Source organism: Vulpes lagopus, chromosome 1 (genome assembly GCF_018345385.1).
Source record: "Vulpes lagopus strain Blue_001 chromosome 1, ASM1834538v1, whole genome shotgun sequence".
Lineage (NCBI taxonomy): Eukaryota > Metazoa > Chordata > Mammalia > Carnivora > Canidae > Vulpes > Vulpes lagopus.
In genome coordinates this window covers 112,442,584-112,469,005 of record NC_054824.1, presented here as the reverse complement: position 1 = coordinate 112,469,005, position 26,422 = coordinate 112,442,584, and the positions used below count along the sequence as shown (strand labels likewise).

Below are 26,422 nucleotides of genomic sequence, written 5' to 3'. Positions count from 1 at the left end.
GATCCCCCCCTTTTTTTTTCAGTGTATCGATTGTATTTCGCAGGAACAAATTTGAATATGCTTTAAGCCAAATATATAAAGACCGTAATAGAGTAGAACAAAGCTGGCAAAAAAACAAAATAAAACAAAACAACCAGCCCCAGGCCCATCCCAAATATCGGTCAATCCCCAGTATGGATTAGGTGCATGAAAAATTAGAAGGAAAAGGAGTTGCAATTAATTATCAAACTTTAATTGATAGACTAATCTTACAGGATAAACAATAAGACAGCTAGTCAAGGTTACACTTTAAAAAAAAAATCCAGCAGGCAGATCTAATAGACTGAATATGTTCATCTCCTCCCAAATAGGCATTTGATTTAAAAACAAACCAGAACAGAGCGCACACCACAAGGAAACATGGTACTTACATATATTCTAAGCTTTATTGACTAAATCTAAGCATATCTCTTTTATTAAAAATTTTAATTCCATATAGTTAACATAAAGTTTCAGGTATACAATATAGTGATACAATTCCATGTATTACTCAGTGCTCATCAAGGTAAATGTTCTGTTAATCCCCTTCACCTGTTTCATCTATCTCCTCACCCAATCTCCCCTCTGCTAACCATCTGTTCTACATAGTTAAGAATCTGTTTTTTAGTTTGTCTCTTTTTATCCCTCAGTTCATTAGTTTGTTTCTTAAATTCTACATATGAGTAAAATCATATGATTTGTCTTTCTCTTACTAATTTATTTTGCTTAGCACTGTACTATCTAGAGCCATCCATGTTGTTGCAAATGACAGGGTTTCATTATTTCTTGTGGCTAAAAAATATTATGTTATATATATATATATGTATATATATATATATATATATATTCTGAAATATATATATATATCACATCTTCTTTATCCATTCATCTATCAATGGACAATTGTACTGCTTCTCCATATTTTGGCTATTGAAAATAATGCTATTATAAACATAAGAGTGCATATATCCTTTCAAATTAGTGTTCTCATATTCTTTGGGTAAATACTCAGTTGCCATTACTGGATTGTAGGATAGTTCTATTTTTAATTTTTTTGAGGAACATCCATACTCTTTTCCATAATGGCTGCACCAGTTTGCATTCCCACCAACAGTGCAAGAGGGTTCCTTTTTCTCCACATCCTCACCAACACTTGTTGTTTTCATGTTTTTGATTTTAGCTATTCTGATACATGTAAGGTGATATCTCATCGTAGGTTTGATTTGCATTTCCCTAATGATGAGTGATGTTCGGCATCTCTTCATTTGTATGTTGGTTATCTGTATATCTTTTTTGGAGAAATATCTGTTCATGTCTTCTACCCATTTTTTTTAAAGCAAATAATCAACAAAAATAAAAGACAACCTACTGAATGGGAGAAGATATTTGCAAATGATACATCCAATGAAGAGTTAGTATCCAAAATATATAAATAACTTATACAACTAACACCAAAAAAACAAATAAGTAGATCTCATCTAAAAGTGTTTTTCACCCCCTTTCTCTGCAGAATCACCATGGCGGCCGGGACCCTGTACACATATCCTGAAAACTGGAGGGCCTTCAAGGCTCTCATTGCTGCTCAGTACAGCGGGGCTCAGGTCCGCGTGCTCTCCGCACCACCCCACTTCCACTTTGGCCTAACCAACCGCACCCCTGAATTTCTCCGTAAATTTCCTGCCGGCAAGGTTCCAGCATTTGAGGGTGACGATGGATTCTGTGTGTTGAGAGCAATGCCATTGCCTACTATGTGAGCAATGAGGAGCTGCGGGGAAATACTCCAGAGGCAGCAGCCCAGGTGGTGCAGTGGGTGAACTTTGCTGATAGCGACATAGTGCCCCCAGCCAGTACCTGGGTGTTTCCTACCTTGGGCATCATGCACCACAACAAGCAGGCCACAGAGAATGCAAAGGAGGAAGTGAGGCGAATTCTGGGGCTCCTGGATACTCATTTGAAGACGAGGACTTTTCTGGTGGGCGAACATGTGACACTGGCTGACATCACAGTGGTCTGCACCCTGTTGTGGCTCTATAAACAGGTCCTGGAGCCTTCTTTCCGCCAGGCCTTCCCCAATACCAACCACTGGTTCCTTACCTGCATTAACCAGCCCCAGTTCTGGGCTGTCTTGGGGGAGGTGAAACTCTGTGAGAAGATGGCCCAGTTTGATGCTAAAAAGTTTGCAGAGAGCCAACCTAAAAAAGCCACCCCCCGGAAAGAGAAGGGTTCTTGGGAAGAGAAGCAGAAGCCCCAGGCTGAGCGGAAAGAGGAGAAGAAGGCTGCTGCCCCTGCTCCTGAGGAGGAAATGGATGAATGTGAGCAGGCACTGGCTGCTGAGCCAAAGGCCAAAGACCCCTTTGCTCACCTGCCCAAGAGTACCTTTGTGTTGGACGAATTTAAGCGCAAGTACTCCAATGAGGACACTCTCACTGTGGCACTGCCGTATTTCTGGGAGCACTTCGATAAGGATGGCTGGTCCCTGTGGTACGCTGAGTACCACTTCCCTGAGGAGCTCACTCAGACCTTTATGAGTTGTAACCTCATCACTGGAATGTTCCAATGGTTGGACAAGCTGAGGAAGAATGCCTTTGCCAGTGTCATCCTCTTTGGAACCAACAACAGCAGCTCCATTTCTGGAGTCTGGGTCTTCTGAGGCCGGGAGCTTGCCTTTCCGCTGAGTCCAGACTGGACTACGAGTCCTATACGTGGCGGAAACTGGATCCTGGCAGCGAGGAGACCCAGACGCTGGTTCGAGAGTACTTTTCCTGGGAGGGGGCCTTCCAGCATGTGGGCAAAACCTTCAATCAGGGCAAGATCTTCAAGTAAACATCTCTTGTCATCATCGCCTAGCTGCCTGTACCTGCCCTTCAGGGAGATGGGGGTCATTAAAGGAAACTGAACATTGAAAAAAATAAAAAATAAAATAAATAAATAAAAGTGTTTTTCACTACAGCGCAGTACCTTATGCGCACTCTACTTGACGTTGCCAAGTTACAAGGTTTTTCCACTCTGGAATGCAAACTCTTGCTGGTCCTGTGTGAGTTGATGCAGTTGTTCTCTTAACCCTTTTGGGCAGTTCTTTTCCTGGCTTGGGATGGATTTATCACGTGCACACATGGATCAGTACTCAGCTGCAGACTGGAGGGGGCCCTTTGCAGACCTCCAGAACTCTCTCTGTATATAGCTCCCACCTGTCTGGTTTCCTGCCCTGCAAACTCCAGCCCCATATTCCTAGCATCGTCTCCTGAACTCAGGGAGACTGCCTGTCTATTCCTGGTTGCCCTCCTACCATGTTTGTTTCTCCTATTTCAGGAATCATACCCCTGCCTTAATGTCCAGTGTCTGAAAACCATTGCTTATGTATTTTGTCCTGTTTTTCAGATATCACATCTTGACCAAAAGTGAAAATCTCAAATTTACGGTTTATATTAATAATTTTGATTTCCTTAATTCTGTCTTTTCTACTTGCCTTTCCACTTCAATGTTAGGATTTCATGAAACCAAAGCCATGTTAAATGAGAATCCATGGTTTGGAGGAAAGAAGGAACAGGGGGTTAACAAAGGTAAACCCCAAAATAGTGCAACACACCTTCACTAGTTTCCCTCTGTGAGGCACTGTGCTTCGTGCCAGTCAGGTATTACACATTTGCATAAGCCACATTCTCCCATAGGGAATTATAGAAAGACTTCAGGATTTCTCTGTGAAACTAGAGGACACTCCTACCATTGCTTTTGTTCTTTGCTTCTCCCTCCATTCATTTCCCAAGCCTCCCGTATAAGTATTTCCCCAACCAGAAAACCTGTGTTTGCTGCTTGCAAGTTGTGGGTATCTGTGATCCTTTCCTGTTGTTATGGGCTTCCTAAGACTGCCTACTCATTCATTCAGCCCTGATTCGAGAAGAAATGATAAATCCATTAGCTGCATCCACTTAGGGATGATTTTACAAAGCTTGACTCTTGTCCTCATCTCATTTCAATTATGTGTTTTGTTTTCCTGGATTTGCTGATGCTTTGTTTATGTTGGGCACGTGGGCAGCTGCACTGGCCTCTTTAGAGCAGTTTGTGCTCTTGCAGGAGCATTCTGTTCTGCTACATTTGTGTCACATATTTGCTACACAATGAAAGGCTGAAGCTAGGAGGTTCAAGGAAATGTCAGTCTGTGATGGGTGTGAAGCTCCACTGTGCTCTTCCACCTTCTGGAAGAAACATTACTTTAAATTGATTTGCCATTTGCAAAACCACAATCCTAAGAAAAATTTCATTAGAAGGTGCTACCAGCTTTTACCAGGATACTAACTATCTCTGCAGACTTCAAATCTAATCTGAGCTAATTCTTAGACTTTGCTTATTTTTTTGAACTTCTAATGGAATCAAATAGCAACCTCTTCTTAATAAAAGTCTAGCCAAAGAAAGGCTAAATATTGTTGTGCCCAAGATCGGAATCCGAGAAACCGCCAAGGAGCCGACACCGATGCAAACACACGAGGGTTTATTTACAAGCTCGAGCCTGGGTCAAAGTGTACCCGACACAGCGGAGCAGGGACTTGGACCCAGGCTCGAGCTTGTAAATAAACCCTCGTGTGTTTGCATCGGTGTCGGCTCCTTGGTTTCTTGGATTCACGATCTTGGGCACAACATTTGGGGGCTCGTCTGGGATCCGAGAGACCTCCAGGACCCCATCCGGAGGGTTCCACGCGTGCTGAGTGCACTCAACTTTTCCACCTTTCTCCATTCTCTGAGAGCTCTAACCTGTAGGAATTCCCATCTGTATTGGGTCGGCGTTGGCTTAGGCGGACGCGCTGGCGGGCCGGCGACCGGGGGTCTTGAGGAGACGTCCCTTGCCCCTGTCTGGAGGACGGGGTCCTCACCTGTATGGAGGACGGGGTCCTCATCTGTAAGGAGGACGGGGGTCCTCACCTGTATGGAGGACGGGGTCCTCACCTGTATGGAGGACGGGGTCCTCATCTGTAAGGAGGATGGGGTCCTCATCTGTAAGGAGGACAGGGGTCCTCACCTGTATGGAGGACGGGGTCCTCATCTGTATGGAGGACGGGGTCCTCATCTGTAAGGGGGACAGGGGTCCTCATCTGTAAGGAGGACGGGGTCCTCATCTGTAAGGAGGACGGGGGTCCTCACCTGTATGGAGGACGGGGGTCCTCATCTGTAAGGAGGACCGGGTCCTCACCTGTATGGAGGACGGGGTCCTCATCTGTAAGGAAGACGGGGTCCTCATCTGTATGGAGGACGGGGTCCTCATCTGTATGGAGGACGGGGTCCTCATCTGTAAGGAAGACGGGGTCCTCATCTGTATGGAGGACGGGAGTCCTCATCTGTATGGAGGACGGGGGTCCTCATCTGTAAGGAGGACAGGGTCCTCATCTGTATGGAGGACGGGGGTCCTCATCTGTAAGGAGGACGGGGTCCTCACCTGTATGGAGGACGGGGGTCCTCACCTGTAAGGAGGACGGGGTCCTCACCTGTATGGAGGACGGGGTCCTCATCTGTAAGGAAGACGGGGTCCTCATCTGTATGGAGGACGGGGGTCCTCACCTGTATGGAGGACGGGGTCCTCACCTGTAAGGAGGACGGGGGTCCTCACCTGTATGGAGGACGGGGTCCTCATCTGTAAGGAGGACGGGGTCCTCATCTGTATGGAGGACGGGAGTCCTCATCTGTATGGAGGACGGGGTCCTCACCTGTATGGAGGACGGGAGTCCTCATCTGTATGGAGGACGGGGTCCTCACCTGTATGGAGGACGGGGTCCTCACCTGTATGGAGGACGGGAGTCCTCATCTGTAAGGAGGACGGGGTCCTCATCTGTATGGAGGACGGGAGTCCTCATCTGTATGGAGGACGGGGTCCTCACCTGTATGGAGGACGGGGTCCTCACCTGTATGGAGGACGGGGTCCTCATCTGTAAGGAGGACGGGGTCCTCATCTGTATGGAGGACGGGGGTCCTCACCTGTATGGAGGACGGGGTCCTCATCTGTAAGGAGGACGGGGGTCCTCATCTGTATGGAGGACGGGGTCCTCACCTGTATGGAGGACGGGGTCCTCACCTGTATGGAGGACGGGGTCCTCACCTGTATGGAGGACGGGGGTCCTCACCTGTAAGGAGGACGGGAGTCCTCATCTGTATGGAGGACGGGGGTCCTCATCTGTAAGGAGGACGGGGTCCTCACCTGTATGGAGGACGTGGTCCTCACCTGTAAGGAGGGCCGGCTGCCAGCCCTTCAGGTTACTTTCTGTTTTGTCTCCGCGGCCGCTCAGAACGTTTGTCTGTTACCGTGTTCTTGTTAACTGTTTGCAGGTTGGTCTGTGTTACTATGTCCTTGCTAACTATTTGTGCATTTGTCTGTGTTGTTGGGTCCTTGTTAATAGTGTTTACTGTCTGTGTCTTGGTGTGGATTGGGGACATAATGGGGGAGACAGAAACCACTCCCCTGTCTCTTATGCTCTCCCACTTCTCCGATGTTAGGGAAAGAGCTCGTATTCTGAGCATAGACATACGGAGAGAGAGAGAGATTCCGAATTTATTGCATATCAGAATGGCCAACCTTTGACGTGGGATGGCCCCAGGAAGGAACTTTCCACCTACTTATTATCTTACAGGTTAAGACCGTGATCCTCAGGGACAAACCTGACGGCCACTCTGACCAGATGCCCTACATCCTGATCTGGCAGGACATGATGGAGAATCCTCCTCCTTGGCTAAAACCATTTTTATCCCCCAAAGAAGGACCCACGGAGATTCTAGCCCTGCGGAAAGCCAAAAAGGAGACCGACTCTATGCCCGAAGCACCCCTTTGTCCGGTATTCCAGGATCCCTCCCTGGAGGACCTGATTCTCCCGCCGCCCTCCTGGGCATCCCTCCCCGCTTCTGCCCCTCCATTGGAGGCATCGGGGGCTGCAGAAGGGGCGCCACCCCTCCCTGATGAGGGAGTCCCTGTGCACGGGCCAGCAGCGGGGACACGCGGTGGGACCCACCAGATGGTCCCACCTCCAAATGCGAGGCCGGCGGACTCCACCGCCCTTCCTTCTCCACGCCATGCCCCCCCCCCCCCCCCCGGATGAGACTGGCAAACAGCTAATGTTATATTGGCCGTTCTCCACCAGTGATTTATATAATTGGAAAACCCAAAATGCAAAGTTCTCTGATAATCCGAGAGATCTAATCGGGCTTTTAGATACTGTTCTCTTTACCCACCAGCCTACTTGGGATGACTGCCAACAGCTCTTGCAGGTTCTCTTCACCACCGAGGAGAGAGAACGAATTCAGGTGGAAGCCCGGAAGTCTGTCCTGGGAGAGGACAGACAGCTGACTCAAAACCCAGACCTCATAAATGCTGCCTTCCCTTTATCCCTCCCCACCTGGGACTACAACTCAGCTGAAGGTAAGGAGAGACCCCGGGTCTACCGCCAGACTCTAATGGCAGGTCTCCAGGCTGTCGCGCACAAGCCTCCCAATCTGGCCAAGGTCTATGATGTGAGGCAGGGTAAGGATGAGAGTCCAGCAGGCTTCTTAGAGTCATGGAGGCTTTTAGGCAGTACACCCCTATGGGCCCAGAAGCCCCGGAAACAAAGGCCGCAATTATCATGGCTTTTGTTAACCAGGCCGCTCCGGATATTAAAAAGAAATTACAAAGAGTAGAGAGACTGGGAGAGAAGAGCTTGCAGGACTTAGTGATAGTGGCAGAACGAGTCTATAATAATAGAGAAAGTCCAGAAGAACAACAAACCAAACTAAGTGACCGGCAGACCTGAAATCTGGCCAAGATCCTACTGGCCACAACCATGGACGACCCACAGGAAAGACAGAGGCACCTCAAGAAGCTGGTTTCAGGGACAGGAAAGGAGGATGGCCCTGGTCCCCCTTGGGAGCACCCTAGATGAACAACAACCAATGCGCCTATTGCAAAGAGGAGGGCCATTGGGTGAAAAGCTGCCCTAACAAAAGATCTAAGGCCCCTGACAAGATCTTAGAAATGGAGGAGCTGGACAATTAGGGGAGTCGGGGTTCGGCACCCCTCCCCGGGCCCAGGGTAACTCTTAAAGTGGAGGAGCAACCTGTTGAATTCCTAGTGGACACTGGGGCACAACATTCGGTTTTATTACAACCCCAAGGGAAATTGGCAAACAAAACTTCATGGGTGCAAGGGGCCACGGGCACCAAACAGTACTCATGGACTACCCGAAGAACTGTGGATCTCGGCACGGGCCGGGTATCCCACTCCTTCATGGTCATCCCTGAGTGTCCCTACCCATTGTTAGGTCGGGATTTGCTCACCAACATGGGGGCACAAATTTGCTTCTACCTTGAAGGGGCAAAAGTCCTAAACAAAAAGGGGCACCCGATTCAGGTGCTTGTCCTGAGTTTAGAAGACGAATATCCTCTCCACCAAATGCCCTCAGCCCCAAGGACTGACATTGACTGTTGGCTGCAGGAATTTCCCCAAGCATGGGCAGAAACTGGGGGAATCAGGCTGGCCCAGCATCAACTGACCATATACATAGAACTAAAACTGGGGGCAGATCCTGTCAGGGTCCACCAATACCCCATGCCTCTAGTAGCACGAAAGGGAATCACACCCCACATACGGTGTCTACTGGACTCGGGCATATTAAGGCCCTGCCAATCGGCATGGAACACTCCCTTGCTGCCGGTTCAGAAACTGCACTCTAACGATTACAGGCCAGTCCAGGACTTGAGGGAAGTCAACCGGCCAGTAGAGAATATGCACCCTACGGTCCCAAACCCATACACCCTCCTCTCTACCCTGCCTCCAGACAAAACTTGGCATACAGTATTAGATTTAAAAGATGCCTTTTTCAGCCTGCCTTTAGTGCCCAGGAGCCAAGACCTCTTCGCCTTTGAATGGACGGACCCTGAGAAAGGCATCAATGGCCAGCTCACCTGGACTCGTCTACCACAAAGATTCAAAAATTCACCGAACGGGATCCCTGGGTGGCGCAGCGGTTTGGCGCCTGCCTTTGGCCCAGGGTGCGATCCTGGAGACCTGGGATCGAGTCCCATGTCGGGCTCCCGGTGCATGGAGCTTGCTTGTGTCTCTGCCTCTCTCTCTCTTTCTCTCTTTCTGTGACTATCATAAATAATAAATAAAAAAAAAATTCACCGACCATCTTCGATGAGGCCTTACACGAAGACTTGGGTGAGTTCCGTTCCGAACACCCACATTTGACTTTATTACAATATGTAGATGACATCCTGTTGGTGGCAGAGGACCAGGACACATGCCTGCGAGGCACCATGGACTTGCTCCAGACCATAGCGGCCCTAGGATACCGGGTTTCAGCTAAAAACGCCCAGATCTGCAGAGCAGAGGTGAGCTACCTTGGGTACAAATTAAAAGATGGACAAAGATGGTTGACGGATGCATGGAAGGAAACCGTCTTAAGAATCCCACAGCCGCAAACTGTCCTCCAGGTATGTGAATTCCTGGGGTCAGCAGGGTTCTGTCATTTATGGATTCCGGGTTTTTTCGAGATGGCCAGACCCCTCTATGAGGCCACCAGGCACCAGCAAAATTTTGAATGGACAGAGGCCATGAACAGAGCCTTTAATGACCTTAAAAAGGCCTTGCTGTCTGCCCCGGCCCTTGGGTTGCCCAATCTAGCCAAGCCCTTCTACCTGTATGTGGACGAGAAAGACGGGGTGGCAAAAGGGGTCCTTGTCCAGTACTTAGGTCCCTGGAAGAGACCCGTAGCCTATCTCTCCAAAAAGCTGGACACGGTGGCCGCTGGGCGGCCCCCATGCTTAAAAATTATTGCTGTGGTGGCCATTATGGTCAAGGACACAGACAAACTGGCCATGGGGCAAGAACTGCATGTCACCACCCCACATGCTATTGAAGGGGTACTCAGACAGCCCCAGACCGCTGGATCAGCAATGCCCATCTGACCCATTATCAGAGCCTACTGCTAAACCCCACCAGAATTTTATTCAAGCCACCAACAACCCTGAATCCAGCAACACTACTCCCTAACCCAGTCTGGGACCCCCCCTCTGCATGACTGTCAAGAAATTTGGCACAGGTGCACGGAATCGGAGCTGATCTCCAGGACCAGCCACTGCCGAATGCGGACGCCACCTGGTACACGGACGGCAGCAGTTTTGACCAAGAAGGACTCAGATATGTGGGGGCAGCCGTAACCACGGAGATGGAGACTGTCTGGGCAGAGCCACTGGCAGCCGGAACGTCGGCTCAACGGGCAGAACTGATCGCACTGGCCAAGGTGCTGACCATGGGGGAAGGTAAACGAGTAAACATCTACACCGCCAGCAGGTCCGCCCCCGCCACCGCTCACATGCACGGAGCCCTTTACAGGGAGAGAGGGCTGCTGACAGCAGAGGGAAAGACTGTTAAAAACAAAACGGAGATTCTTGAACTCCTAAAGGCCCTCTGGCTGCCCAAGGCCCTACCCATCATCCACTGTCCGGGGCACCAAAAGGCAGACAGGGGAAACCGGCTAGCTGATTTAAAAGCAAAAGAGGTGGCCCTTCTGGTGACCCAGGTCTTAGCTACCACACTACCTGATTCGGGGGCACCGACCCTGCCTGACACCCCCAACTCTACGGATGCTGACTTACACTGGATCAAACGCTTGCCCATGACCCAGTGCTTGCGTGGCTGGTGGAGGGCCGCAGACTCCAGCATCATCCTGCCAGAGGAACTAGGACGGCGAGTCCTATCCAAAATGCATCGGAGTACTCACATGGGGACAAGGAAGATGGGAGACCTCATACGACATGCAAAGATCACTATTAAAAACTCTCGAGCAAAGATCGAACAGATTGTGGCAAGCTGCCACGCATGCCAATTAACAAATACCTCCGCCCATGGATCTAACCTGGGCACCCGGCTCCGAGGGGACTGCCCAGGAGCCTACTGGGAAGTGGACTTCACTGAGGTGAAACCTGGAAAATACGGGTATAGGTATTTACTAGTATTTGTAGATACTTTTTCAGGATGGACAGAGGCATTTCCCACCAAACATGAAACGGCACAGATCGTGACCAAGAAACTGCTGGAAGACATCATACTGAGGTATGGTTTTCCCGTTAGCATTGGGTCAGACAACGGCCCAGGATTCATATCTAAGGTAACACGGGGAGTGGCACTAGTACTTGGGGCAGATTGGAAGTTACATTGTGCACATAGGCCCCAGAGCTCAGGACAGGTAGAGAGGATGAACAGAACATTAAAGGAGACCTTAACTAAATTAGCCCTGGAGACTGGCAGGGACTGGGTGACTCTCCTCCCCTTCACCCTATATAGGGTGAGGAACTCCCCATATAAGATGGGACTGACTCCCTACGAGATCATGTTCGGTCTTCCTCCACCTGTTATCCCCAATTTAAAACCTGAGGTGCTTGCTGAATTTGATGACCACCAACTTCTTTTCTCCCTCCAAATGTTACAACGAACCCATGAGCAGGTGTGGCCTAAGCTGAGGGCCCTCTACGAGACTGGGCCACCCCTGGACCCCCATCGATATTGGCCAGGTGACTGGGTGTACGTGCGGAGATACCAACACCAGACACTTCAACCTCGCTGGAAGGGACCCTACCTCGTGATCCTGACCACTCCCACCACTCTCAAGGTCGACGGGATTACTCCCTGGGTCCACTACACACACGTCCGTCCAGCTGACCAACACACCGTTCTCACGGACTCTGTTACAGAATGGAAAAGCCAACCAGACAAGGACAATCCCCTAAAGCTAAGACTGCGCCGTTCTCACTTATTTCCCACTTCCAAGACTCCCTAGTCCGAGGCTGTCCTTCAAAATAGAAGGAAATTAGAATTATTCTTCTTACAACAAAGGGTTGGGGGAGTTATGTGCTGCCTTTAATGTAAATGAAAGCGAGAAAAGCAACAAGGTTGGTGAGAATCCTCTGGGAGATGTAGTTCACATTGGGCTACAGTTAGGACCTGATCTTTAATTGCATTCCTTTTGTTTATGTACCTTGTCTGTATCTTCCTAGAGACTGAGACAAGACTATATGGCTTGATGTGACTGGTGAGGTCCCAGAGCAGTGGCTCACACACAGAGCATTGTTCAAGGGAACCCAAATGGCATCTTTCATCTTCCAGGCATCTGTTTGCACGTGCTGTCTCCATCCCCTGAGCCAACCCAGAGCACTGTTAACCTCAGTGAACCTTGGGTGGCAGAGATGTAGGAGGCAGGTTGGATCAAATGCTCCTCAGCAAACAACCTGAAAGTCCTACTTAGACACTGGTGTTTTCCGAAGTGATCACTCAGTGGCAGAGCTGGCCGCAGACTTGTCCCTCATCTTTCCACCAACCATATCAGCCTCTCTGATTTCTCTCCCCTCATTCTGAAAGTTCTTTTCAAAGGGAGTTTCAAATGCTTTTCTCTTCTATAATGGGAATGACTGTACCAGTAACTGCCTTCCAAATCTGCACACCTAAACTTATTACTGTTGCTCTCCCAAACTATGAGCTCTCCAGGTAACAGATTCCAACTTCTTTGGAAGGCATTTTGGTGGCCACTCTTTGTGACTTATTCTTTCTCTTTGAGTCTCACTTTTAATCAAGAAGATTTTCAAAGTATTCTTTTCAAACGTATACAGTGATTTCCCCCCAAAAGAATTGGATGGAATAGATCTCCATCACTTTACATCAGAGTTCAAAGTATCAGAGCAGATCACAAAGAGATGGAACAATCAGAGAAGAGAAGGTAGAAATGAAGTTGGGAAAAAAAAAAAAAGAAATGAAGTTGGACCTTGACACAAGAGTAGACAGCACGGAGATGAAAAGAGAGACCATTGCAACCTATTTTCAGAACTTCCAAGCTATTAATATGTTAACTCTTTCTAAATAAAAGCATAGCAGAACTGTGATAAGAGATAAGAGCAAGATGCTCTTATCACATTCTACACAGAAGTTGGCTATGATGATTTCTAAGTCATTTAGGAAGATTTCAAATCTGAACCCAGAACAGCACATGGGAGAGGCATGGGTGTTTTTCATGTGATAGTGACCACTACAGTAAAGACAATCACACTAACATACATGTAACATAGGCAAAAGTGAATTAATATCAACTGGGAATGTAAGGCATAGAGTCCTGAGCTGAGATATATATTTATAAATCAGGTATAAATTTCATAGAATAAAATCTACCAATTAGCAGTGAATTTTGATAAATATATATGTGTCATGTGATCATGATATAAAATAGTGCCAGAACCCAAAAATGTTCCTTTGTGCTCCCTTACAGTCCATCTTCTTCCTGCGCACTCTGGGCCCCAGTAATCATTGATCTGTTTTCTATCATTATGGTCTTACCTTCTGGATAAATAGAATCATACAGCATGTAGCCTTTTGTGCCTTCTTTCACTTAACATAACGCTTCTGGGGTTTAACCATGTTAATCTGGCAACTCTTTGAAGGATAGATTGAACAGCTCAAGTATGAGTGGCAAGGAAATTAGATAGTTGACTATAGCTAAGGCCCAGGCATGAGACAATAAGAGTTAGAACCAATTTGTTGAGGAATGACAAGTAAGACTAAAACAGAGAGAGAGAGAGAGAGAGAGAGAGAGAGAGAGAGAGAGAGAGAATGAAAGAGTGAAAATAAAAAGGAGGGAAGAAGGAAAGAAGGAACAATCCATAGAAAGAACGTTCTAGTGATTGATTAATGGATTAGGAAGATGGAAAACATAAGAATGCTCATAGTTTACCAGCTCCCATTCCCAGTAAAATGATGATAACAAATTAGAAATCTGGGTTTAGAGAGAGTTAGGGAAATAAGTTCAATATTAACTATATTCATTTTGAAATGCTTCAGTGAAGTGCGAGTGGACATCCAGAACTGACTGAGCCAAAAATGTGGTCTTGAACTTTTAGAAAGTGGCCAGGAAGGGGACTGCCTTTTCAGAGTCATGCATGTAGCACTGACAGTAAAATCCCAAGAGAGAAATGGAGAGAAGAGCTCTTATCTGGGGATTGAAAGCTTCACCAGGCCCACAATTTGAGTGTGGGACAAAAGCCAGAACACATTGAAAAATGAGTTTCTGGGAGAGTGAGGACAACCAGTACAGTTGTGGAAACCAAATGAAGCTAAGAGTCAAGGAGAAAAAGAATTTATAGTATCAGATACAAAAGAAAATGAGTCTCAAGAAATGGCCATTGAATTGAGATTGCCCAGAAGTGTCTAACCATACATTCACTCTGCTCAGTAACAGGTTGGGTAAAAGTGAGTTTTAAGCCAGTGATGCAAACTGGAGCCAGCTTTATTTGCCAATTAGTCCAGTGGTTTAGCAGCAAAAGGAAGGTAGAAAGTAGGATAGTATCTGTAGTAATAGGAGGCCAGCCCCCCAAAATAGGAAATGTGCCAGGGACAAGTTGTGAGTCAGAAAGAAAGGGAAAATTCTTTAAGTTGCTGGCAGAGCTCTCTGCTTTGCAGGATCAGAGCAGGCGACAGGCATCGTGTTTACAAATGGAGGATCCAACCTTTGTCAAACACTCGTTCTACACAGGAGGAGACACACAGAGAATCAAAGTGACCTGCACTTGGTCATAAAGAAGTCTGTGGAAAAAACAGAGCAAACAACCAAGTCACAATTTCTTTTAGAATTTGACAAAATCATTCTTAATTTCTCCTCCACAAAGTAAATGTTCTGCAGTAAATATTTATGCCACCTAAGACAACCTATTTGATTTCTCTAAGTCTTGGTCTCCTTGTTGGTTCAATAGAGATAATTGTATTTAAAGAAAGCATTTGTGGGGATTAAAAGAGATAAAGATGTAAAGGTCTTGGCTCACAGTAAACAGCAAATATATGTTAGTTATTCTGTTACTAATCATTGCTATCATTCAAATATCCCAACCATCCCAGACTTGTAGGTTTCTAGAACATGGCATGTTCTCTCATTTCAAGTTCTTCTTACACGGCTTCGTCAGGAAAGTTCTGCCTCAGCCCCTCATCTAGTTGAATTCCTCCCATCAGCTTCACTGACACTTCCAACAAAAGCCTCCTTTAGCCCCTTCAAACCAAGTTAAACATACGTGTAATTTCTCCTACTATATCATAGAATCACATTATATATGGGAATCAAATTACGAAGGTAACCTGCAAGGCAAAAATTATACTAGTATAGCCAAATAACATGTAAAATTACATATACCCCAGCCCCGGCCCTGACAACACTTCAATAAGGTACCCTAAATGTGTTGAACGCGACTAAATTTTCCTGCAGCATTGGCATAGCAATGCAAGAATGCAGAAATCAAACACATGAATTCAAAGCATGGCGGCCAGCTAGTTGCCATGCATGATTCTCCTTTCTTCGTAGCACAAGTGTCCTGAAATTTATGCCAGTGCATTCAAGGCTAGCTAAGACAAACATTCCCAGCTAAGACATGCCCCCCACCCCTTCAACTTAACGCATCAACCAGGAACATGAGGTCAGGTGATCTGAAATTCCTATTTAATGGACTTCTCCCATGGGGAAAACCAAGAGATAAAAAAGCCCGGATCATTTTGAACCTGGAGAAAATTGTTTTCTGTTTATTAAATTGTTTTGGGGTAACCAGAGAGCTATTTGGAAAAAAAAAAAACTAAGTTGGATCCTTACCTCACACCTAACAAAAAACAACTTTCAGGGACGCCTGGGTGGCTCAGCGGTTGAGCATCTGCCTTCGGCTCAGGGCGTGATCCCAGGGTCCAGGGATCGTGGGGAACCTGCTTCTCCCTCTGCCTGTGTCTCTGCCTCTCTCTGTGTCTCTCATGAATAAATAAATAAAATCTTTAAAACAAAATAAATAAAACAACTTCTAATTGGATCCAAAATTTAAAGGTTTAAAAAGTTAAAACTGAAACTTTGTACTAATATTTTAGAAGAAAATATGTGAAAAAAATTTTATGGCCTCCACAAGGAGAAGGAAATCATACCAAAAAATAGGATTCAAAACATGGAAGTCATAAAAGCAAAGATTGCTCTAACATACTACTTATCTAGAGAGATGCATCATTTTTCATGCTTTCCTGTACTGCTGCTTTGCCATTTCCCTTCTGTTTATCACAAGTAGTTTCACACTAAAAAACAAAACAAAACAAAACAAAACAAAAAGTTTGCTTCTAGGGATTGTCAGGGCAAAAGATGTAAAAAAAAAAGGGAGCATCTCAGTAACCTAAGGCCATACAGATCTCACGGTGCCCCGTCCATCTTGTAGATAATCAAATAGTGCAGATTAGACCATTGTTCAAAGGATTTGTCTTCTCAGCTTTATTGAGATATAATTGACATATAACATTGGACAGGTTTAAGGTGTGCAGTGTATTGATTGGATGCACCTTTGTATTGCAAAATGATTCCTACCATATCGTTAGCTAAAACCTACATCATGTCACCTAATTACCATTTCTTTTTTGTGGTGAGAACATTTAAGGTCTACTCTCTCAGTAACTTTTAAGTATATGATACAGTATCATTGACTATAATCATCATGCTTTACAATAGAGCCCCAGAACTTATTTGTCTTATAATGGAAATTTGTACCCTTTGACCAAAATATTCCAATCCTCCCCACCCCAGCTCCTGGTAACCAACACTCTAGTCTCTATTTCTACGAATTTGGCTTTTTCAGATTTCACATATAAGTGCTATTATACAGTATTTGCCTTTCTGTGTCTGACTTTAGTTCACTTATCATAATGCCTCAGAGTTCACCCATGTTGTAAATGGCAGGATTTCCTTCTTTGTCACAGCACATCTTCTTTATCCATTTATCTGTCAATGGACACTTAGGCTGTTTCTATATTTTAGCTATTGTGAATAATGCTGCCATGAACATGGGTGTGCAGCTATCTCTTTGAGGTCTTATTCTCATTTTCTTCAAAGAAACACCCAGATGTGGAATTGCTAGATCATAAGGCATTTCTATTTTTAATTTTTGAGGAATCTCCATACTGTTTTTCAGAGTGGCTGCACCAGATTACATCCCCCACAACAGTGCACGACTGCATCCTCATCAACACTTGTTACCTCTTGTCTTTTTTTAGACAGGTGTGAGGTGATTGCTCCTTGTGGTCTTGATTTGTGTTTCCCTGATGGTTGGTGATGTTTGTCTGAGGACATCTAGTCTCCATTGCTTTATTTATGGCCTATACTCCAGTGAATCCATCCACTTAACATTCTGAAGTCCATGCAGATACTCTTCTCCTTGCTTAGTGCTGCTTTGCTCTCTTGTCCATCATTCTGATTTCCAGCCTTGCACCATCAGTCACTACTTATTTATGCTCTTCCTTCATCATTTCCTTTTCATAAATTTTTAAATACTGGCTTTGACATCTGACCTCTGTTTCACACCCCCAAGGCCCTTAATTGGTTTTTTTTGAAAGCCAGTGAGGAATTTAAAAAAATAACATTCCCAAAGAATGACATAAAATATAAAACAAATAGCAAAAGCAATTAGGTAAACCAAACCACAACAACTTTACAGCCGAATGAAACCAGATCATGGTGGATAATTTCTAAAATACAGATAACCTTAACTTGGCTCCTTGAATATTCAAAAGACTACAAATTTGGGGGGGGGCCCAACCAAAAATGCCTATATTCTTGTTCAGGTGGAGACCAGCAGGTTTGGCGAATGTAGCCTATGAGGGGGCATGGAGAGGAGAACCTTCTGGGTGACTGGGTTGGAAAGGGCATGGTCACAGAAGGAAATGGATGATACAGTGGAGAGTCAAGGAAGAGGGGGAGGGACAAAATCAGCTCATGCTGAGCCTGGTGAAGGATTTTTGTCTTCATTCTCAGGGCATGGTTGAGATTTGGAAGCAGGAACAGCTCTGTGATGAGCATGTCTGAGCTTCCAATGCACCTTCACATTCCATTCCAGTTGACCCAGCACACTTTGACCATTGATCCCAGGCTCTCAAAGCAAAATGCTAGCATCTTTACTATATGAAGCAAAAGAGCACCCATACATATGCACACACGTGCCCACATAAACACGTGTGGCCCAGAAAATTACAGAATGCCAACTTGTTAACATTTCTCAAAAAATTCCATTCTTAACCTGGTATCAAATATTCAGATTAAAATATCTAGATTATAAGCAAGGATTATAAGCCCATCTTTCCCCCTAAAAGACTGCACTATGTATAGAAAATCATTGACAAATGCTTCATCTTTAAGTATGTCTAGTCTAAGGAAATAAGGAGGTCTTTCAATTTAAATTAAAATCACCAAGTAGGGGGAGGGGCAAGATGGCGGAGGAGCAGGGCCTCCAGGTCACCTGTCCTCAACAAATTACCTAGAAAACCATCCAATCACCCTTAAAATCTACGAATTCGGCCTGAGATTTAAAGAGAGACCAGCTGGAACGCTACTGTGAGAAGAGTTCGCGCTTCTATCAAGGTAGGAAGACGGGGAAAAAGAAATAAAGACACAAAAGGCCTCCAAGGGGGAGGGGCCCCGCGAGGAGCCGGGCTGAGGCCGGGGCGAGTGTCCCCAGGACAGGAGAGCCCCGTCCCGGAGGAGCAGGAGCTGCACCGACCTTCCCCGCGGAAAGGGGCTCCCCGGGAATTGGAGCAGGATCCCAGAAAGGCGGGGACGCCCTCGGGCTCCCTGGGACAGTAACAGAGGAACCGCGCCCTGGAGAGTGCGCCGAGCTCCCTAAGGGCTGCAGCGCTCGGCGGGGCTCGGAGCAGCTCGGAGGGGCTCGGGCGGCGGCTCCGCGGAGGGGGCTGCGGGGCTCCGGGAACAGCTCGGCGGTGGCGCTCGCGAGGGGCTCCGGGCGGCGCGGCTCCGCGGAGGGGGCATGCGGGGGGCTCCGGGAACAGCCTCAGCGGCGGCGGCTCGGGCAGAGGAAGAAGCTCCCGCGCGGAGGGGGCTGCGCGGCTCCGGGAGCAGCTCGGAGGGGCTCGGGCGGCGGCTCCGCGGAGGGGGCTGCGGCCGGGAGCGCGAATCCAACAGCGCAGGCCCCGGAGCACAGGGCGCCGGGACACAGCCCAGGATCCGGCCTCCCCCGGGACAGGCAGAGGCCGGGAGGGCCCAGGACAGCGAGGACGCTCCTGCCTGGAGCTGAGCAGATCAGCGGCCCCGCCCGGGAGCCCCGGGGCCCTGCAGACAGAGAGCCCGGAGTTACTGCCGGAGCTGACTCCAGGGTCCCAGAGCTGCCCCCGCCACTGTGGCTTCCTCCCGGGGCCTCACGGGGTGAACAACCCCCACTGAGCCCTGCACCAGGCAGGGGCAGAGCAGCTCCCCCAAGTGCTAACATCTGAAAATCAGCACAGCAGGCCCCTCCCCCAGAAGACCAGCGACACGGACCAGTTCCAAGGGAAGTCAAGGGACTTAAAGTATACAGAATCGGAAGATACTCCCCCGTGTTTTTTTTTGTGTTTTTTTTTTTTTTGTGCTTTTTTTTTCTCTCTTTCTTCTTGATTTCTGATTGCTTCCCCCACCCCCCCTTATTTTTTTCTTTTTTCTCCTTTCTTTCTTTTTCTTTTTCTTCTCTTTTTCCCCTTTTTTTTCTTCTTTCTCTGTTTTCTTTTTCTCTTTTCTTTCCTTCTCTCTCTTTTTCTCCTTTTCCCAATACAACTTGTTTTTGGCCACTCTCCACTGAGCAAAATGACTAGAAGGAAAACCTCACCTCAAAAAAAAGAATCAGAAACAGCCCACTCTCCCACAGAGTTACAAAATATGGATTACAATTCAATGTCAGAAAGCCAATTCAGAAGCACTATTATAAAGCTACTGGTGGCTCTAGAAAAAACCATAAAGGACTCAAGAGACTTCATGACTGCAGAATTTAGATCCAATCAGGCAGAAATTAAAAATCAATTAAATGAGATGCAATCCAAGCTAGAAGTCCTAACGACGAGGGTTAACGAGGTGGAAGAACGAGTGAGTGACATAGAAGACAAGTTGATGGCAAAGAGGGAAACTGAGGAAAAAAGAGACAAGCAATTAAAAGATCATGAGGATAGATTAAGGGAAATAAATGACAGCCTGAGGAAGAAAAACCTACGTTTAATTGGGGTTCCTGAGGGCGCCGAAAGGGACAGAGGGCCAGAATATGTATTTGAACAAATCCTAGCTGAAAACTTTCCTAATCTGGGAAGGGAAACAGGCATTCAGATCCAGGAAATAGAGAGATCCCCCCCTAAAATCAACAAAAACCGTTCAACACCTCCACATTTAATAGTGAAGCTTGCAAATTCCAAAGATAAGGAGAAGATCCTTAAAGCAGCAAGAGAAAAAAAGTCCCTGACTTTTATGGGGAGGAATATTAGGGTAATAGCAGACCTCTCCACAGAGACCTGGCAGGCCAGAAAGGGCTGGCAGGATATATTCAGGGTCCTAAATGAAAAGAACATGCAACCAAGAATACTATATCCAGCAAGGCTTTCATTCAAAATGGAAGGAGAGATAAAGAGCTTCCAAGACAGGCAGCAACTGAAAGAATATGTAACCTCCAAACCAGCTCTGCAAGAAATTTTAAGGGGGACTCTTAAAATTCCCCTTTAAGAAGAAGTTCAGTGGAACAATCCACAAAAACAAGGACTGAATAGATATCATGATGACAGTAAACTCATATCTATCAATAGTAACTCTGAACGTGAACGGGCTTAATGACCCCATCAAAAGGCGCAGGGTTTCAGACTGGATAAAAAAGCAGGACCCATCTATTTGCTGTCTACAAGAGACTCATTTTAGACAGAAGGACACCTACAACCTGAAAATAAAAGGTTGGAGAACCATTTACCATTCAAATGGTCCTCAAAAGAAAGCAGGGGTTGCCATCCTTATATCAGATAAATTAAAATTTACCCCAAAGACTATAGTGAGAGATGAAGAGGGACACTGTCTCATACTCAAAGGATCTATCCAACAAGAGGACTTAACAATCCTCAATATATATGCCCCGAATGTGGGAGCTGCCAAATATTTAAACCAATTAATAACCAAAGTGAAGAAATACTTAGATAATAATACACTTATACTTGGTGACTTCAATCTAGCTCTTTCTACCCTCGATAGGTCTTCTAAGCACAACATCTCCAAAGAAACGAGAGCTTTAAATGATACACTGGACCAGATGGATTTCACAGATATCTACAGAACTTTACATCCAAATGCAACTGAATACACATTCTTCTCAAGTGCACATGGAACTTTCTCCAGAATAGACCACATACTGGGTCACAAATCGGGTCTGAACTGATACCAAAAGATCGGGATAGTCCCCTGTATATTCTCAGACCATAATGCCTTGAAATTAGAACTTAATCACAACAAGAAGTATGGAAGGACCACAAACACGTGGAGGTTAAGGACCATCCTGCTGAAAGATGAAAAGGTCAACCAGGAAATTAAGGAAGAATTAAAAAGATTCATGGAAACTAATGAGAATGAAGATACAACCGTTCAAAATCTTTGGGATGCAGCAAAAGCAGTCCTGAGGGGGAAATACATTGCAATATAAGCATCCATTCAAAAACTGGAAAGATCTCAAATTCAAAAGCTCACCTTACACATAAAGGAACTAGAGAAAAAGCAACAAATAGACCCCACCCCCAGCAGAAGAAGACAGTTAATTAAAATTCGAGCAGAACTCAATGATATCGAGACCAAAAGAACTGTGGAACAGATCAACAGAACCAGGAGTTGGTTCTTTGAAAGAATTAATAAGATAGATAAACCATTAGCCAACCTTATTAAAAAGAAGAGAGAGAAGACTCAAATTAATAAAATCATGAATGAGAAAGGGGACATCACTACCAACACCAAGGAAATACAAACGATTTTAAAAACATATTATGAACAGCTGTACGCCAATAAATTAGGAAATCTAGAAGAAATGGACGCATTCCTGGAAAGCCACAGACTACCAAAACTGGAGCAGGAAGAAATAGAAAACCTGAACAGGCCAATAACCAGGGAGGAAATTGAAGCAGTCATCAAAAACCTCCCAAGACACAAGAGTCCAGGGCCAGATGGCTTCCCAGGGGAATTCTATCAAACGTTTAAAGAAGAAATCATACCTATTCTACTAAAGCTGTTTGGAAAGATAGAAAGAGATGGAGTACTTCCAAATTCGTTCTATGAGGCCAGCATCACCTTAATTCCGAAACCAGACAAAGACCCCACCAAAAAGGAGAATTACAGACCAATATCCCTGATGAACATGGATGCAAAAATTCTCAACAAGATACTAGCCAATAGGATGCAACAACACATTAAGAAAATTATCCACCATGACCAAGTAGGATTTATCCCCGGGACACAAGGCTGGTTCAACACTTGTAAAACCATCAATGTGATTCATCATATCAGCAAGAGAAAAACCAAGAACCATATGATACTCTCATTAGATGCAGAGAAAGCATTTGACAAAATACAGCATCCATTCCTGATCAAAACCCTTCAGAGTGTTGGGATAGAGGGAACTTTCCTCAACATCTTAAAAGCCATCTACGAAAAGCCCACAGCAAATATCATTCTCAATGGGGAAGCACTGGGAGCCTTTCCCCTAAGATCAGGAATAAGACAGGGATGTCCACTCTCACCACTGCTGTTCAACATCGTTCTGGAAGTCCTCGCCTCAGCAATCAGACAACAAAAAGACATTAAAGGCATTCAAATTGGCAAAGAAGAAGTCAAACTCTCCCTCTTCGCCGATGACATGATACTCTACATAGAAAACCCAAAAGCCTCCACCCCAAGATTGCTAGAACTCATACAGCAATTTGGTAGCGTGGCAGGATACAAAATCAATGCCCAGAAATCAATGGCATTTCTATACACTAACAATGAGACTGAAGAAAGAGAAATTAAGGAGTCAATCCCATTTACAATTGCACCCAAAAGCATAAGATACCTAGGAATAAACCTAACCAAAGAGGTAAAAGATCTATACCCTAAAAACTATAGAACACTTCTGAAAGAAATTGAGGAAGACACAAAGAGATGGAAAAATATTCCATGCTCATGGATTGGCAGAATTAATATTGTAAAAATGTCAATGTTACCCAGGGCAATTTATACGTTTAATGCAATCCCTATCAAAATACCATGGACTTTCTTCAGAGAGTTAGAACAAATTATTTTAAGATTTGTGTGGAATCAGAAAAGACCCCGAATAGCCAGGGGAATTTTAAAAAAGAAAACCATAGCTGGGGGCATCACAATGCCAGATTTCAGGTTGTACTACAAAGCTGTGGTCATCAAGACAGTGTGGTACTGGCACAAAAACAGACACATAGATCAATGGAACAGAATAGAGAACCCAGAAGTGGACCCTGAAATGTACGGTCATCTAATATTCGATAAAGGAGGAAAGACTATCCATTGGAAGAAAGACAGTCTCTTCAATAAATGGTGCTGGGAAAATTGGACATCCACAGGCAGAAGAATGAAACTGGACCACTCTCTTTCACCATACACAAAGATAAACTCAAAATGGATGAGAGATCTAAATGTGAGACAAGATTCCATCAAAATCCTAGAGGAGAACACAGGCAACACCCTTTTTGAACTCGGCCACAGTAACTTCTTGCAAGATACATCCACAAAGGCAAAAGAAACAAAAGCAAAAATGAACTATTGGGACTTCATCAAGATAAGAAGCTTTTGCACAGCAAAGGATACAGTCAACAAAACTCAAAGACAACCTACAGAATGGGAGAAGATATTTGCAAATGACATATCAGATAAAGGGCTAGTTTCCAAAATCTATAAAGAACTTATTAAACTCAACACCAAAGAAACAAACAATCCAATCCTGAAATGGGCAAAAGACATGAAGAGAAATCTCACAGAGGAAGACATGGACATGGCCAACAAGCACATGAGAAAATGCTCTGCATCACTTGCCATCAGGGAAATACAAATCAAAACCACAATGAGATACCACCTCACACCAGTGAGAATGGGGAAAATTAACAAGGCAGGAAACAACAAATGTTGGAGAGGATGCGGAGAAAAGGGAACCCTCTTACACTGTTGGTGGGACTGTGAACTGGTGCAGCCACTCTGGAAAACTGTGTGGAGGTTCCTCAAAGAGTTAAAAATAGACCTGCCCTACGACCCAGCAATTGCACTGTTGGGGATTTACCCCAGAGATTCAGATGCAATGAAACCCCGGGACACCTGCACCCCGATGTTTCTATCAGCAATGGCCACAATAGCCAAACTGTGGAAGGAGCCTCGGTGTCCGTCGAAAGATGAATGGATAAAGAAGATGTGGTTTATGTATACAATGGAATATTACTCAGCAATTAGAAACGACAAATACCCACCATTTGCTTCAACGTGGATGGAACTGGAGGGTATTATGCTGAGTGAAATAAGTCAATCAGAGAAGGACAAACAGTGTATGTTCTCATTCATTTGGGGAATATGAATAATAGTGAAAGGGAATATAAAGGAAGGAAAAAGAAATGTTGGGAAATATCAGGAAGGGAGACAGAACATAAAGACTCCTAACTCGGGGAAATGAACTAGGGGTGGTGGAAGGGGAGGAGGGCGGGTGTTGGAGGGGAATGGGTGACAGGCACTGAGGTGGACACTTGACGGGATGAGCACTGGGTGTTTTTCTGTATGTTGGTAAATTGAACACCAATAAAAGTTAATTTAAAAAAAAATAATAAAATAAAATCACCAAGTAATAAATCTCCAAGCTACAGAATATATCCAATCAAATGATATGAATACATCTTAATTTATATTCCTAACTTCACTTTATGAATTCCCTATTATACTGTACAGAGGTCCACGAGCCCCTGCCCTGTGTTGAGAAGTGAGATTAAAAGGAAAGATTCTAGAGTGAACAGCACATGTGAGTGGGTTGTGTCTCCATCTTGCAGCTTTCACAGTGTTCTCTGGAACACTGTGCTAGAAGCCTTGGAGTAGCCCAGTGCACAGCCCACAAGCATCTTGATTCCCATCTGCTTGGCCCTATGACCAGCCCAGGCAAGCATCTCCTTTAGATTTTAATCCTCAGGACAAAATTCTGTCTATTTTCCATGGGGAAGAGAAAACTTAACTTCTTTTGCTAATAAATTCAGATAACATTCTGAGGGCAGTTAAGCATATGGCAAGCCGTGTACTAATCACGGTGCATGTGTAAACTCCTTTAGCCATCACATTGACTTGAAAGAGAAGTGGCTTTTCCATCTCCGTTTCACACAGGAAGAAGCCAAGGCTGGGAAAGAGTAAATAACTGAAGTCCAAAGTCTTTCCTCTTAACCATTAATTTATACTAACCTGGTCAAACTGAATACGTCTATCTCAGCATTTGCTAACTGGCTAAGTAGCAAGGTTCAGAGTGATGAATTTTTGAAAAAAAGTGTGCTAATTAATAATGATAATAATAGCTTAAATCTGTGTGGTGAAGTCTGGTTTACAATGAGCAATCACACCTGTTATCTCACTGAATCACTTCCATAATCTTCTGATGTAGATGGCATCTCTACTCGAGGTTCAAGGGCTGAGCGAGAAGGCAAGTTCTCCAGGCAATCAGTGGAAGATTGGTTCTGAAAGCCAAGTTTCCTCACTGTGGACTGAATTTTCCGTCTAGCCCCCAATGTCATGATGACATATTTTTTCCAGTGTCTTCTGTGAGGGGCAGAGAGGTTACGAGGCACCACACTGATACCTGGTATTCTGTGTGCCACTCAAATTATCCTTTCCCTCTCCCAAAGCTCATCTGTTTTTATTTTTTTTGAAGATTTATTTATTTATTTTAGAGAGAGAAAGAGAGAGAGAGAGAGTATGAGGAGGGGCAAGGGAGAGGGAGAGAGAATCCCAAGCAGACTCCCTGCGGAGTACAAATTCCGACAACCAGGGCCCGATCTTAAGACCCTGGAATCATGACCTGAGCCAAAATCACAAGTTGGGCGCCTAACTGAATGAGCCACCCAGATGCTTTTCACCTTAGTTGTATGGGGGAGCAGGCAACTATTCTCTTCATGGGGTGATCTCTGAGACATAAGGCAGGCCACACTGGTGACCAGAATAATTCTACTTACTGACTAAAGCCTGGAAGTCAACCAATTACTGTCTTAGTCCTTTTATTTTGAGGATTCAATTCTGGCTTAGAATATAATGTCCTCAAGAAAGGTTACACTTTCAGGTGTTTTCAAGAAAGGGCCATGTAGGAGAGTGGGATGGTGCTGAACCTGAAGTCAAGACACTGGGGTTCAGCCCAGGCTCTACTGTCTGGTAGATGGTGGATATCACAGGGCATCTCTCAATGGCACCAGATCTCTGTCCAATTATCTACAAATTCAGAGGCAGTAAACCAGAGACCTGGGATTTCCCCCCAGCTTTAGCATGGTAGATTTTTAAGTTTTGTTGTATGTCCTTTGTTGATGTTTAGGCCTTTCAGCTGTTTTGAATTATGAGGT

At 45.4% G+C, this 26,422-nt stretch overlaps 1 long non-coding RNA gene and 1 pseudogene across 1 annotated transcript in view; one reads left to right on the top strand and one right to left on the bottom strand.

The window, feature by feature from the left end:
* LOC121472679 overlaps positions 1–26,422 on the bottom strand; it is a 69,659-nt gene that overhangs the window by 16,572 nt on the left and 26,665 nt on the right. The window lies entirely within an intron of this gene.
* Positions 1,521–2,927, top strand: LOC121472668 (annotated as a pseudogene).